This window comes from Antrostomus carolinensis, unplaced genomic scaffold (assembly GCF_000700745.2).
Source record: "Antrostomus carolinensis isolate BGI_N321 unplaced genomic scaffold, ASM70074v2 scaffold20011, whole genome shotgun sequence".
Classification (NCBI taxonomy): Eukaryota; Metazoa; Chordata; class Aves; order Caprimulgiformes; family Caprimulgidae; genus Antrostomus; species Antrostomus carolinensis.
The window spans coordinates 29,719-45,880 of NW_010296547.1; positions in this window are offsets into that span (position 1 = coordinate 29,719).

The following is a 16,162-nucleotide window of genomic DNA, read 5'->3' on the forward strand; positions in this document are numbered from 1 at the left end:
GGTTACTGTTTTTACATATTGTGGGAAATGTTTTTGGCATTTTTCCTTGCTTTATTTCCCTTCTCCCTCTTTCTTTTTTTTTTTTTTTAAAAAAAAGAAGAAATTTTATTGTTGATGAATGCTGCGTCAGAAGTCCCTGTCCTGAGTTGCTAAATGATTCTTACAACTGTTTGTACCTGACTTGCCGACTGTATAGGAGCCAGTCCTGTTCCTTTCTATTAGTCACTCTTCTTACAGGGAAGAAGTTTCAAAATAGCTGGTAACTTTTTTTTTTTCTTTTTGAAAATATAAATAATTACTATTTTGTACTGTGTGGTATCTGTTGTCTTCTTTTTTTTTGTTTGTTTGTTTCATTTTTGAAACTTCCCAGTTTAAAACTGGTTCCCAAAAGGTTCGGTTTATGTCTCCTACCATGTACTGATAGTGACATGCTGTTCCTGGAACTCGAGTAGGATTTACTAAGGAATGTTGCACACAAAATTGCAATGCAAACCTTTTGTTATTTCTCATAGCAGGTTATTACCAAAATACTAGAGAGCGGTGATTTTTAGTAACAGCTGCATGAAGCTGAGCCGTGGTCCTGCCTTTCACCTGTACCTGTTCAGATGTTGGAAGGGAGAATAGTATAAGCCACCAACTGTTTTATAATATGAAGGTGCAACGCGGGATGTCTGGGTAGGATAGACATCATCCATTTATGTCATCATTAGCCCCAAATCTCCAGGGAGGTTAGATTGAAATATGTGGTGTCAGGGCAGTGGCAAATTGATCTGACCTTAAGATGGTCAGGTAGGGCACATAACGGATTACAGAGAATAACTCTTGTTTTGTCTAGAAAATAGATTAGGTATCTGTTGTCTCTGATTTTTTTTCATTCTGTTATCATTCTTTCCCTCACAACCTTTTGTCCCTTGTGTGAAGGAGAATTCTGTTCATCCACTCCTGTGTTTAATCTAGCTGCTCTCTATTTTTATCAAATGGTGACTCAGGAGAGGGTCCCTGCCCCTTTTTGTGTTCCCCCACCGAGGCTCTCATCGTAAACACACAACTGTCTGTATGGTAAAGCCTTCCTTTTACGTAGTTCACAAATTCCCATATTACATCTCTTGCTTCAATGCCACTAATTCCTTTTATATTGGATTTAGCGTGCGCTTCCTTTTAGGTAAGCAAAGCATTTAGTCATAATGAGATTCTCCCCACCACCCTGTCAGGACTCAAACCCAGCGTTTTTAGCTGATAATTGCGCACAGACATGAAAAGTTCATCGGCAGGTAATTGCAGGAGTTGTCTGTGTGGCACAGAGATGTCTAATTGCGCTGCAGTCACTGCATTGTTTACTGAAATATTCAAACCTGATTGAGACCTTTTATCCTTGTCACGTTAGTGACCAACTGTTCGAGGAGCATCCCTGGGAAGTAGACATGCCTGGAAGAAAGTAAATGGGTGTTCACATTGCTCGTCCTCGGCCTTTTTTGGGGAGTTATTTACAGGAAAGCGGTACAGATTTGGCAGCCTCCTTCCCCGAAGGATGAGGGAGATACCTGCAGGAAAATAATCTGTTCTGGGGCTTGTCTGTCCCAGCCCTTCCTGCGGAGCCAGGTGCGGTTGCAGAATCCACTGTCATGGAAGGTCTGAAATGAGATCTGCGAAGGAGGCGACTTGTTCAGATTGTTCCAGTTGCAGGTGAATTAATGATTTATTTGTCAACTTCACTTTTTTTTTTCTTTGTTTGTGTTTTTTGTTTTTTTTTATTGTCAATGATACAGCTGAAGCCATCTGGTTATAACAACATCAGAGATAGAGCATACTGTTCATAAACCTCCCACTGACATCCTCCCCTCCCCAGATCTGAAATGTAATTCAAGTTAACTCACAATCTGTGGCATGTGTTGTTACTGCAGAGCTGTCCATGCCAGTTGAACAGTTGGAGATTTGAATTCCACAAGGAGATGGCATATTTATCAAAACAATATTTCAGAGAGACATTTTTTACCGGGTCTTCTGAACCACAGTGTAACTACCACAGGTCTGGATTCGGAATTTAAGTTGGACCCTGTGCTTGTGCTTTTAATTCCTTCTCAAGGGTGTTACGGAGAGTCGGATCATCCCTGTCTGCAGTCTTTCATCTGCTTCCTCTCCCTATTATCTCCTTGCTCCTGCTTCCTCCGCTTGCTTTTGTGCTGACCTACGAGGGTTGCAGCCTTCATCTGGGTGTGTTGAGGAAGGAGAAATACCTCAATGAATCCCCTGACCTCCTCCGGCAGCGGTAGGATGTACATATGCCCTACACCTAGAAGCAGTCAGCTCTCTCTGAGGATCCAAACACCAAATATTTTTTACTGGCCAAAAGATTTCTTTCTGGCTGCCCCTTGGGCTTTGTTATTACAGACTCAGATCCTATTGAGGTATTTTTCTTATTGTGTGAGTTTTTCCAGATGAAAGGAAACAGCTTGTCTGCTTATGAGCAGAACAAACAGCAGAGTGGGAAGAGCTGCTGTGCTTTGAAAGTCTCTCTGGCTTTGTTCTGGTTCTCAAACTGCTGTTAAGGACACAATACTGTCTCTCTCCTTTTTTTTTTCCTTCTTTTTTTTTTTTCCCCCTATACTTCCTTGAAGGAGCCAAAGACTATTTTTTTAAAAAACAAAACAAAACAAACTTCATTTCAGAAGGTTTCTCAACTTCCATGCAATTTATTTAGCAGAAAGCTTTGCTAAAATAATTACCTTGGTCAGTGAGCTTGGGCTGTGCAGTTTTTCTTTCTCTCATGACCGCCATTTAAACTTGTGTTACACAATTACTTAACTCATTTATTTCTAATGACTTTTTTTGATTAATCTAATATGAAGACATTTAATTATAGAGGGTGGTTTGGGATTGTTTTTTGGTTTGTTTTTTTTTTACCTGCTGCCCACTCGGATCTTTGGCTGCAATTACAGGCACATGCTGCAGCAAATTTTGCCTTGGGAATTCCAGTTTCTTGTGTATGTTGCATTTAAAGTTAATTTTAAAACTGCTGGTGGTGATGGGGGGTACAGCAGGCAAGTGCCAGCTTGAACTGCACAGGAAGACAATGGGCAAAAGGAGGTGGTGAGGGGGGAAAGAAAAGTCCATTAAATAGCTGGGGAAATAAATTGCAGTGACCTAGAAAGCTTTTGAAAAATATATCTGATAAATAAAGCAGAAAAAAAAACCCAGCTGAAGTTTGTTGGGCAGAATGCAGGCAACAAAATTCAGCTGAGTTTTGGGTTAAGTTTGGGTTTGGATGTTGCATCTTGTTCTTACTAGATAACATTAGATTTTTGTCTCTTAAGACTGAATTATTAAAATCACTTGAGGAAATGTCTTAATTGATAGGGTAAATTGGGAAGAGCTGGAGAGAGGATTGCAATTATTCCATCAAATTAAGAAAAATCACAGACAAGAGAGGTAGAAAATGTAGGCCTCCTCCTTGAATAATTGAAAAGCATCAATGCCCCCCCCTAAAAAAAAAATAGTGGTTATTCGAGATAGTGAATAATAAGCTGGATGGGAACTGGAACACTTTCCTCAGCCCTCCAGATGAGAAATGATGTTCTGTGTTACGCTGGAGTATTTTTCTCTCCTCCTCATGCAGGAATGTTACTTTGAGCTCTGCCACGGGGAAATCGAGCAGGGATTGAAGAAAGAATCGTTGACTCTTGCCACTGGGGAGCAGTGTTGGGGACAAGAACTCTTCAGATGTTTGTACCGAGCTGCTAATGAAGCTTTCTGAGCCTTGAAATAGCCAGAGGTTGCATATCTTGGAGTAATGGAATGAAAACGAACAAATGAAAAAAAAACCAACCCGGTTTCAAACTGTCGTTCCGTGTCTTCTCGAAGGCTCCTGGCAGACGGGGGGGTTATCCCTGAGCCTTTCGAGTCATTGAAAACCTACTAGAGAAAACACTTCGTCAAACAGGGATCTGGTTCCTACACGGGGAGTGGGGAGGTGGGTGTGCTGGTCCTCGGTATTTAATAGCGCGGCATCCTGACGAGTGACGTCCTTGCCTGGATGTGTACTGATCTGTTCCTCACCACCACGGCTGATGGGATAACTGGAGTGCTTTTTTATCTGCTTTCTTATCTTAGCGTGATAAAATGAAGCTGTTTTAAGTGTTAACTCTTAAGATTGTTGCATCTTAGAGCTGAGATGGGTCCTTTTCTCCTGTTCATCCTTACTCATTTCATTCTCACGGGTAAGACTGCAAGATTTTGGTTGCTTTTTAAAATTTTGCTTTAGGAGGAGAGTTTCCCCACTGTTGATTCCGATTGTTGCTGCATTGCAGTTGGTCCATGCTTCCTTTCTTTCCCACTAACTTTTTTTTTTTCACTCCTCTAGGCAGGTGGCGTTGGCAAAATTATTGCTTATTATTGAATTTTTGCCAAACAACAAAACACTCGACAAAAATAGCTAAACAGGATGTTGAGTTTTGAGTCTGTGGCCAGGTTAGAGCTCACAGCCAGCTCCAGTGCTTGTTGGAAGCTCATCAGGGGTTTCACCCCTGTTGCAAGGACAACTGGCCAGTGCTTTTTGTGGCCAACAATGAGAGAGCTGGAAGCTTTCTCTTGATACTGTCTGTGTTTTGTCGATTTGGAGGGGATTGGCTTCTATCCTGTGTGCTGTACAGCAAGGAGATGGCAAACTTAGTCGGGATAATTATTATGCTTCGCTGTCCTGGTGTGCTTATTGAAATCATGGTGTTCTGTAATGGTGTGTTCACCCAACAACAGCCTCAAAGTTAGTGTGTCTTAATTAGAATAGAATAGATCTGTCTTAATTAGAATAGGTCTGTCTTAATAGAATAGGTCTGTCTTAATTAGAATATTTTCAGTTGGAAGGAACCTACAATGATCACCTAGTCCAACTGCCTCTATCTCTGTGCAGCTGAGACGTGAGTCTTTCATTACATCCTTGCTTCTACCTATGTGGGCTGCCAGGAAATCAGTTCACGTGCTGTACGTGGCCTTTGTGATGGTTCTGCTGAGGAACAGGCAGTAACTCCATCACTTGCAGTCGCTGCTCGCGACCGTAAAACATTTAGACATAAATGAGCAGGAGATACTCTGATGAGTTGTAACAATTTCTCTCTCTAGAGGATGTGAAATTAAAATGCGTTTTCTTTATTCTCCTTTTGCCCAGTGTGTTGTCACTGCCTAACTCAGATTCTCTTGAATTAAAAAAAAATAAAAATAAAAATAATTTTAAAACCACCTTGCAGAATTGATTTCTAATGTGATGTGCCAGATGGTAAAACCTGAATTAGGTAGCAGACATTACTTAGCTGGGGCCTGTAAACAAAACTGAACTATGAAATATTCTTTCATGAGCTAGATTTATTTCTAGGTGTTGAAGCCTCAAAAGGCAAGGGAAAAAGAAAGGCATTTCACATATGGTAAATGTTTAAATAAGCCTTTTCCTTCCTTTCAGCACCACAGCAATAACTCCATCCCATTCCAGGGCTGCTGGGACTTCTAAAACACATAATTCTGTGAGGTTGTAATTATTGTGGGTGCTTTAGCGTGGCACGGAGCTGGGCTGTAGGACATTAAGTGGTGTTTGTGTTATATTGATAAGTGATTTGCTTTTTAAATCTTGTCTAGATACTTACTCACTGACAGCATGGCTCTCCAAAATTACGTTGAGCAAATACCTTTTACCTGATGCCCATGAACAGCTCTGCTCTTCTTGACTGCTGGTGGTGATGGTACGAAGCGATGATAGGTCGGGGTAGGTATTTGCAGTGTCATTTCAGCAGAGACTGATGGGCAGAATTGTGGAGGTGAAACGCTGTGGATTTAAAATCTGTAGCTGTTTTGACTGGTGCTTCCATTTGTGTTTCCCTTCCTGCTCAGTGCTATGCTCTTTGCCCGCAGCACGTGGAGAGGAACGTCTCAGGGTTTTGATGGAAGGAGACTTTTCCTGTTGGTGAACAGTCTCGGTGTATTTAAAATAGATGTTATTACTTTACCCCTAATATTTTAAACCTCTGGCTGTAGATCAGTGTTACATATAGAGCCTGTGGGTGTCTACTTCTGGAAATGACAATGTAAGGAGGAGAGAATAGGCTTCAGAAACGGTGGGAGGAGAGCTTGATGCATTGGAAAATAGGTAGGCTGTGGTTAAGTATAGATAATGTGTACGATAATACCTTTATTTTTTCAGAGCTCAACAACAAACCAGCCCAAAATTTCAAGCCTTTGTCTTTAACAGACCTCTGTCTACTAAAGAAAAGCATTTCTGGTAAGACACCGAGAGCCAAAAGATAGCAAAGGTCTCAAAACACAATCAGTTTTGACACTGGCAGGTCCCACCGTTGGCAGTCTCCGCAGAAAGCCTTGCCTAGAGTAGATCTTCATGTTTATTCCTCATTTGTTAGCATGGGAGATTTGGGGAAGCTTGCATTGCCACTCCCTCTGCTCATGCTGTTCTTGGCGATGGATGCGTGGCTAGAGAGCTGCCAAGAAAAAATTGGGCCCGTTACCTTGTTTTCAAAGGTTTATTGGATGTTGCAAACATGCTGTAATGTCACATCTTGTGGTCAAAGAGTTTTAAGCAATTTTAAGCTCAGCTTCCACCTGTTTTCCAAGCTTCATTCCCAAAATAGAAATAAAAAAAAAAATCAGGAGAATGACGAGCCCGCCCTTTTCCTCATGAAAATGTAGATGGGAAGTTGTGTCTTCTGAGACCTACTTATGCTCTTTTGGTGCTTTGGGGACGAAATAGCCCTCTTCCAACTAGATGAAGAAAGGTGTTTTTTCCAAAATTCAGTTCTATCCCTAGACACAAACAACCCTGTGTAATAGAAACAGACCTCAAAATGAGGAGTTTTCACAAAATAGTAGCTGTGGGGTGATTTCTTCCATCAACACCTATTCACCACGAGTTTGTCCCTGTTGTCTCAGATCAGCTGTAGAGATAAATTCCTTAGCGTGGGCCCCAGCTATGATTTATTTATCTAGGGCTTTTCTTAGAGAATAATTTTTAAAGGTACTAGAAGAAATCATCTGGCACATCCTTGTGTCCCAAGACAAGATTATGTTAAAATTGGGTTCAGACCTCTTTACTGGCATTAACTGGCAGGTTATAAAGCAAAAATATGTGGATCTTCTTCAGGTTACTTGCCATAGCTTGAGATGTTGGGAGGACATGGGTAAGCATCCAGGCATCTTGATTTCCAGCTGATTTACTTGTGTGTGTGTGTGTGTGTGTGTTGCCATGAGTTTGCTTCTGTTTATTTTCAATCCATAAGGAGAGATCAGGCAAAAATTTCCAAAACTGTAGATAAAATTTGTCCATTTTTAGGGGGGAGGAAGAAGGGTGGTAGAAAGAAACCACCAACCATCATTCACTGCTTATCATTGATAAGTGTGTGACAGGATTGACAGCTGCTCAGAAAACCTTTCACTTGTGTCCATTTTTTAAAGTCCTATTATAATAGGTAATTAAAGTCTACTAATTGAATTAAGATCCCATCTGTCTTGAGTTCAGCAAGCCAACAAGTCCCTTAATTAAGATATCATGTTTGCTATAACAGAGGCTGCAAACACAGAGCTGGCCACCAGTGGTATAAGCAAATATCTGTCTCCCCATGACAAAGTGCCAGAGCATCCAGAGGAAATGAAAATAAAATCTGCAAGGTAAGCAGCACTTACTCGTGGGATTACAATAAAATGTGTAAGAATAGTTATGCTTCCTCTGCTAGCTGAGAAAAATGCCAATTTGAGCTGGGTGCATTTTTAAGCACTCGGAGGTAGACGGCAGCAATAGTAACTGAAAGGTTCTGTGTTGGGTATCTCGGCTCTGATCATCATCTCAGTGGGATGAGACGATGATCAGAGCCACTGATTTTCCAAACCACTATATTCCCTCCCTAATATTGGAGGGAAGAAGAGGGAATATAGTGGTTAAAATCAGTGTCTTCAGGCTGCAATTTCCAAAGGTTTATAAAGCACCAGTGTATCCTCAAACTGATTTGCAGACACAGTAGGTTCCTGGGCTGCCCCACCGTGGGCTGTCTTCACTCCTTGAACCATCAGTGTATAAAATCCATTGAGGAATCTCCTTTTAGATGCCATATTTTCACTGGTTTTGTTGTTGGGATTGTAGTTTTCTGAACAAGACTTGAAATTGGAGAGCCCATGTGCCTGAAACTTAAGAATTTCCTTCTAGCTTGGGCTGCTGTGCCCATAGCACTTGTCTCTGAACAGGACCCTTCCCAGCAGATGGTTTCAGCCAAGGAACCTGCTGAAATTTTCATGTAGTTTATAATTATCTTCCTACTTTGCCACCAGGAGCTTCAGTTTCATGAAACTATGTCAGGATGCTTTAAAATTCTGGAGGAAAAATAGGCACGTCAATGTAGGTGCCTCGTTGTAGTTGGGGGATGAGTCTGTGTCAGCATGAAAGCAGGTACCCAGCGCCTGTTGTTTGGGTTGAGATGTGACACGGAGGCAGGGAGAGGAGGTAGATGACTGAAGGGTGATGGTGGCGACCAAGCCTTCTGCATCCCACCTGTGGCGACTTGCTCCTGGGTGTCTTGCTCCTCCTTTTCCCCCTGATCCATTTTGGAGCAAGAGAACTGGATTTTTTGCTGCTTGTAGAGGATTTCTCCTGGATGGAGGGAGGGTTTGGAGGTCACATAGGAGGTAGTGTGTGTCCATGTTGAGTGAGTGGGGGAGCTTTCAGGAGGAGCATACCCCACTGGGGATCACCCCATGGTCTTCCCAGTGCATCCAAGGGACCAGGGCAGGCATGAGGCCATTGATCATGAGAAGGATTGGCAGAAGTGGGGGGAGCAGGAGAGCCATCAGTCCAGGATAAAGCCCTACAGACATGTGCTGAAGATGCAGGTGTGCATCCTTGATGCTTTGAGTAGACCACAGAAGATCATATTTTTTTTCCCCCTCTTATGGGAAAATTTCCCAACGAGGAGGCTTGATGAAAGCGGACGGTTCTTGAAAGCGGAGAGACATCTGCCACAGATCAGAAAAGCCTGGCAGGTGGAAAACACACCAGCCCTCCCTTCTCCTGCCTTTATCCTGTACGTGGCACATCTCTAGTCCCCATGTGTCACAGCCACCACGCTGACACGGGCTCTGTGCCGCTCCTCAAAGAGCAGTAACACCAGAAACCAAGAGTTCTCCCGTCCCAGAGCGTGGTAGTGGGGCGACAACCCCTCCTCCCTCAATCCCAACTGGTTTTTACTTTCCCCCTAAAATACCGGAGCTACAGGAGCTGGGAGGATTCTGCAGCTTGAGAACACACGAGTGAAAACTGAATTATTTAGCATATTTTTTTTTAGTGCAAGCAGGTGCGAGGTTTGAAGAGGTTTGAGTTGGGAATTCTCTGCAGAGGAGTTGGGGTCTGGTGGGATTTGAAAGAGTTGGACAAGTTTTCCATTCCTGTCCTCCTCTTGCTGCCTCTTGACAGCCTTTAGTTTGGGTTTTTTATATATATAGAGGTCTGAATTCTCGTTCTTTCTTGTCTTTTCCATCCCCTGTAACTTCTCCCTCTCCCTTTATTTCCCCCCTTCCCCTCCTGAAGCGCCTGTGGATGCTGCTGTAACGATCTATTGAGCACTGACAGTGCTTGACGCTGTGTGCACGCGCGTGAGGTGATGTGGCCCCTGGTCCCTGGGGACTTGGCATCTCCTGCAGACACTGACAGTGCAGCTCAGCCCGGCCAGAGCGACCAGATGCTTGTTCAGCTGGAAACAGAGCTGCCGAGGCTCGTGAAAGGCTTGGCAGGAGGCGAGGGCTGGCTTTGTTAGGGGCTGGGGGATGTTGCTTTGTGTCTCTGTGGATTTTGGTGTGTTTATTCAGGTTTATTTATTTTTTTCTTTTTTAAATTGTTTTTTTCCTTTTAAATTTTGTTATTTTTCCTTTTTTTCTTTATTTATTTTTATTTTTTATTCTTTTCTCTCCCTCCTCTCTTCTTTCTCTCCCTCCTCTCTTCTTTCTCTCCCTCCTCTCTTCTTTCTCTCCCTCCTCTCTTCTTTCTCTCCCTCCTCTCTTCTTTCTCTCCCTCCTCTCTTCTTTCTCTCCCTCCTCTCTTCTTTCTCTCCCTCCTCTCTTCTTTCTCTCCCTCCTCTTTTTTTTAATATATATTTTATTTTATTTAGAAGGCAGGGGTTGGTTTGCAAACCTGTGTGCCCTTCATCCTGACAAGAGAGGACATGGACAGACACATAAAGGTGGCTCAGGCAGCTCCACCATGAACCACATCAGAACCAGGTGGTTTTGGACCAATCTTCCCCTAAAATCTCTTCCCCCATTTTGTTAAGGCATTTGGGACTCTGTGTGAGCATCAGACACTGTTCTCCTCCATGATCTGCTCAACTCCACCTCACCCAGATTTTTCCTGCAGCCTTTGGTGGTGGTGAATCCCCAACTGTGCTCATAGTGAGGGCTTCCGTGTGCAGAAGCTCAGGGCTGTGACACCGACGGCTCTGCCTGTCCCCAGGGGCACAGGGAAGGGCTCTTTGGGCAACAAATGCCAATTCAACCCTGATCCTGTGCATGCTCAGAGCTGAGAGCTGTGATCACAGCCACCCTCGCACCCCAATGCTCTTGGATAATTTTGTGCAACCCAAGTAAGTCTGAATTATCCGTACAGCAATTAAATAGGACATGGGCTGGTCGGGGACTTGTCAGTGTCGGGTTTGTTGTTGGACTCAATGATCTTAAAGGGCTTTTCCAATCGAGGCCATTCTGTGATTTCTGTTTTTTTACCAAAAAAAATTGCTATTTTGGTACTCAGCTCTTCATGTCTCTTTGTTTGCAATCTAACAAGACATGAGAGGAAACTCTCACCACGATCTGGCTGGTAACAGACACACTTTGGCACGACAAACCAAACCACACCGTGAGCAGTGACCTTAGGAGACTGGAGCAGAAGGGGTTACTTCATCCCATCTTCCCTCCTACTCTTTGGGCAGAAACCTTTAGAAAACAAGACATTTGGGTAGCAGATGGGTGCTCTGGTAGGTCTGGAAACCTCTCAGGCAAAAAGTAAATCCTTCCTTCCCACCAGGAGGTTCAGGCCTTATTCTACAGAACAGCGTGTACGAGCTGAGCTCCCCTAAGGGAGCAGATTGCCCTATTCCTCCGGCGTTTGGCTCCGTGCCCTCCTGCCACCGGAGCACTGAACAGCAAAGCAACCCGGTTGATTAAACCTCAAACCCTGTCACTCCAACCGAAGTGATGTTTGATACCCTCAGGTAGGTGAGGGTTTTAGGAAAGGATGCCAAGGGGGTCTTTTTCTCACCCACCTGCTTGGCACATCTCTATCTCAGGCAGGAAAAAAGCCACCGATGAGCAAACGGTTGTTGTTGTGATGTGACATGAAACGTTGCAGTTTGGTTTTTTTTTTAATTATTTTTGTATTTTTTTTATTTTTCTGGGAGAGCAGTGCACTCTGCCATTAATTGGAGGGAAAACAATCAAGAGACCTGCTGCTTTTTGGAGTTTGTTGAAAGCACAGGAAGATGGGGAAATGTTGGTGTTTATGAAACGGCAGCTGGTGCTAAGCTCTGGCAGGGGAGCGGGAGGAGGAGGAGGAGGGAAGCGGTTGTATTTGGGTTCTGGGTCTAATTGGCAAAACTGTAATAATTCTTAGATCAAATACATGATGCATTCAGCCCACTTGCATTTTTAGTCTACTTGCGTGTAATAACAAGTCATAACACTGGGGATTTAATGAATAATCATTTCTGCTTGCCTCCCCTTTCAGTGGAGGATTTCCAGAGTGCTTGACGATCTCACTCCATCCCCAGAAGGCAAATGAATATTATCTTTATAAAGAGAGATAAGGCAGACTAGACAAAGGCCTGGAATAACTTAGTTAAGTTTATCAGAAAAGCCAACAGCATGAGCAGGATTTATACCCAGGAATTAAGATTCTCAAACCTCTTGGAGAACGAGATGTCTGTCTTTAGCACAGCTTGCACTGGCACCGCCGAACGCGGTCTGCGAAGAGGAGAAACTCTCAGCAGAGGAAAGATGACACAGAGAATTGAAGAGGACTTGAAAGTCACATCAGCTCCCTGGGGAAGGTGGGAGCCGTGGGCTGGAGCAGGACCCTGGACACGGTTTGACCCATCCTGAGATGTTGGGCAAGCACCATCGCCCTGTGTTCAGTGTGACACTGATGCAGCACTGACCATAATGACAAAATTGAATCCTAAAATTGCTTTTATACACCTAGAAGAGCAGGAGAACCAGCAACATTAATGCATCCAGGAGCTACCTAAGGGGGGGGAGGCGGGGGGGTTTACAAGCATAAAGGTTTGGCTGAGTCACTAGACCTCATTAAAGTCTAATAATCTCTATAAAGACGCGGCGTTGCACGTACGCGGCAGCTCAAGCCCGGCTGAGCTAAAGCTCAGCGGAGGCTCTATTAAACCATTTGATGGTTTGGGCATGAAATCATAAAATGTGTTTATTTGTGTTGTGAAAGCACTTAGGTCAGGATTCCGTCCATAAGGCTCAACCTTGGCAGTTTGGTTTTGGAATAAAAGGGCCAGATTTGTCCTGACAAAGTGATGTTATAGGAGCTGCGATGTTGCTGGTGACCTGGGGAGCTGTGCTGGAGGCTTGGGGGGATGCAAAAAAACCCAGGAGCAATGAAAATGTCAATGATTTGAACTTCCAATGCCCCCCAAGCAAAACATGATACACTCACCCAGCTGTGGGAACTTCAGTGTCACCAGCCTAAAAACTTCATAAAAGAAAACCAGAGATGGACAGTGAAGTGAGCTTGATGTAGAAATAATAAAATCTAACACAAATTGGGGTTTATATGAGTGTTGTGACATCTAAACCTCTAGAAATCCCATTTTCTTGGGGTTTTTTTATGATTAAGCCAATTGTTTGTTTTTCTGGAAGCTGAAGTTCTCAAGTAACCAAGTGGCTGTGATAACTGCCACTCTGGGAACTCCTCCAGATATCACCAAGTTCTGGTGAAAACCTCAAAGGTTGGCAACTCTGCAATATAGAGAAGTTCTCACGTCAAGTAGGGGCTCTTGTCACAATAACCTTTTGTTGCTCGTGACTTTGTACTGAAGCTTTTCATGAACAACCTTCTTTTCTTGTTCAGGATCTTGGCATCTGATGGGAACCTGCTAAAAATGTTTGGAAAAAAACAACCAAACAAACCTGCCTGACTCTGAGCTGAGGAAAATGGATGTTTTGAAGCTGTTGTAGCAGTGAGAAGGGTCTGGTTGTGCCATCCTTGTGTTAAGTTGTACCTTCCTGTGAGATTTGTCCTTTCCAAAATCCTGGAGTAATGCATTAGCACATTTTGGAGGTGATAGGTGGCCATGAGAATCTCATTTAGATCTGAGGCCACTGCTGGGTTTTTTGGATATGGTAAATAGGAAACGGTAGAAAAAACAACATCTGATTGATTGGGAGATTACAAAGGGAGAAGAGGTCCCAGTGACCTCCAGAGGGATGGAATGAGGTTTATTTGAGGTTGATTAGTCTGAATTATTTTTTATGATATAGGGCAAAATTAACAAAGGAGCACTAGGACTGTGCAGGGTTGAGAATTACTCAAATATTAATTAGTGTTTTAAAGAAGAGGGTGGAAGTCTCATCACTTCAGTCCTTAGAGATGAAGGAGGCAGAAGCGATGGGAACCACCACCCTGGGATGGAGAGTGGTGTCAGGACTGGGGAGATGCATTGGGCTGGTTGGATTCCTGCAGCAAATCCATCACCTCTTGATTTATTTTTAATTTTTTTCTGACTCATCTAATCCTGGTGCTGGGGAGGCTGGATTGACCCTCCTCACAATGAGTGCAATTAATGGCTGGGGGCTGCTGATTGACTTTGGTGGGAGGGTGGAGCTGTTGTGAGAAGCTGGTTTCTAAATGTGCAGAAGCATGGGTTAGCTGGACTGGGAGACTCATGAAATTTAAATCAGGAGGATTTTGTGGGGAAGAGGAGAAAGTATTAACAAACTAAAGAGAGCTAATTACTGGAGATGGAGAACATTCACTGTGTAGTTGATGACAACGGTAAGTAGTTCCCATCAGGGTTTTTCTTGCTTTGGAGACAAAGAGTTCGGCCATCGATTGAGTTATCAAAGATGATAAGGGGCTGTATTTTATAATTTATAATTGCAAAACTGCCTGCGAAGACTTCTGTGGCACTTGGCTGAACCCTGGTGTCACGGAGGATTTTTGAAGTCTCCTTTCCACAGTCATTACACGCTGCCTCATTTGTAATGAAGTTTGCAGCTCGTGGAACTTCATTTAGATAAATTTTTAGCTCCGAATCTGTTTTATATCCATCTACTAATGGGGAAAGAAATATTAAACCTTGGTTCCTTGTGTAATTTTGCAGCAGAGGCACTGGCAGGGATTTTAACTCCTCCGCTCAAGAAGCAGAAACAACTCTGAGGCCAACCTGTACCGTGCAGCACAGCTGGAGCAACACCCCAGAAAGCAAATAATCATGAGCTCTAAGCGATTGCATTCAAGTACACCTTGACTGAGTCTCTAACGAGGGGAATGTTACCAAATGAGTTGGTGTAAAGTCTTTCCCTTGCATCTCATTGTAGGGAGGGGGGTTAAGGGTGGGTGGATTTAGAGTACAAGGAATTTTTTATTGTTTTTATAATTTTTTTTCTCTTTTATTGTTTGCTCTCCAGCTCAGCAAAATCCTTCTTTTCTGAGCATGGGTTGTGACTCTGCTAGCAGGAATCCTCTTCTCCCAAGCCCGAATAATGGCCTGTCCTGGTCTCCTAGTAACTGCAGCTGCCAACATCACTTTTGACAATGGTGCATCCTTTGTAGCCTGGTTCTCTGCTCCCGCTGGCTGCTCTGTTTCTTCAAATGGCAATTGTCTGAAATTTCTCCAAATGAGCAACTTTTTGTGTGTGGTGGTTTTGTTTGGTTTGTCTGTGCTGGTAGAAAAGGGTTTAACCTGTGTCTTTTTTTTTTTTTTTTGGTGTTCTTTCCTTAAACAGAGCGTGAACCCTCGGGGAACTGTTACTTTTGTCAGATAGCTCATGGTAGGATTTCCCCCCCCCCCCCCACCATCACCACCAAATATTGCTCCTGTTATTTTCTGCAACCATGCTCTCAACGCATTTTTAAACTTTCTGTTCTCAGAGTAAAAGTCTTCACATTGATTATGGCACTAAAAGGTTTTCTTTGCTCGATGTATTTTAGAACCTAGATGTAAAAGCGCGTATCATGAAACTTTGCCAGCAGCCAGCAAAACCTCTCTCCAAGCTGTAGAGAAGAAATTGGACTTGTGAAGGTTGAAGCATCAAACTTGCTTTGAGTGGTGATACCTGCCCCAGCTCTGCTGTGGTTTTTGTTGGTGTAAGGGGGGATTTTTGGAGCTCTGGATATGGGGAGTTTTGGGGGGGAAAGGAAGAGCTTGGGTGGGGAGAAGCTGCTTTTTTTGGTCTTCTACATAGGGGGGAATGTGTCCATGTAAGTAAGAGCTCAAAGTTTGGATGTATGGGGAGGAGGAGGTTGGGAATTACCCATCGGTGGTGCAGAATGAGCCCATGCACAAGCAGCAACAACGGGTGCAAATCTGAGTCCCAGCAGAGCCCAAAGCTGGACCCAGCACCTGGTTACTAGAAGAGGTGAGTTCAGATGCATCTGAACAGAGATGAATTTGGCACAGGTCACGGTGATGCCCTGTGCCTCCTTCACAACCCCACCAGTTTATTTTCCCCTCTCCCCCAAGAAAACTGAGATTGCTCTCAGTAAAAACACTTGACCTGCCTTGGTGCCACTGTGACAACTTTATTCTCTCTCTCTCTCTCTCTCTCTCTCTCAAGGACAGCGTTGCTGTTGGGTTTGGTTTCTTTTTTTGGTGGTTTTTTTTTTTTTTACTTTTAAAGTAAATTAAACGCTCCAGTCAGAGCTCCACTTCACTCACACACACACACACACACACACACAGGTTTCTTTTTTTGGTGGTTTTTTTTTTTTTTACTTTTAAAGTAAATTAAACGCTCCAGTCAGAGCTCCACTTCACTCACACACACACACACACACACACACACACGCACGCAACCGAGGATCGGCAGCACTCGGAGCTCGATGTGGCTGGGCGAGGGTGGGAGCGGGCGCTGGGGAGCCGGCGGTGATACAAAGCACAGATGAGATGAAGGGGAA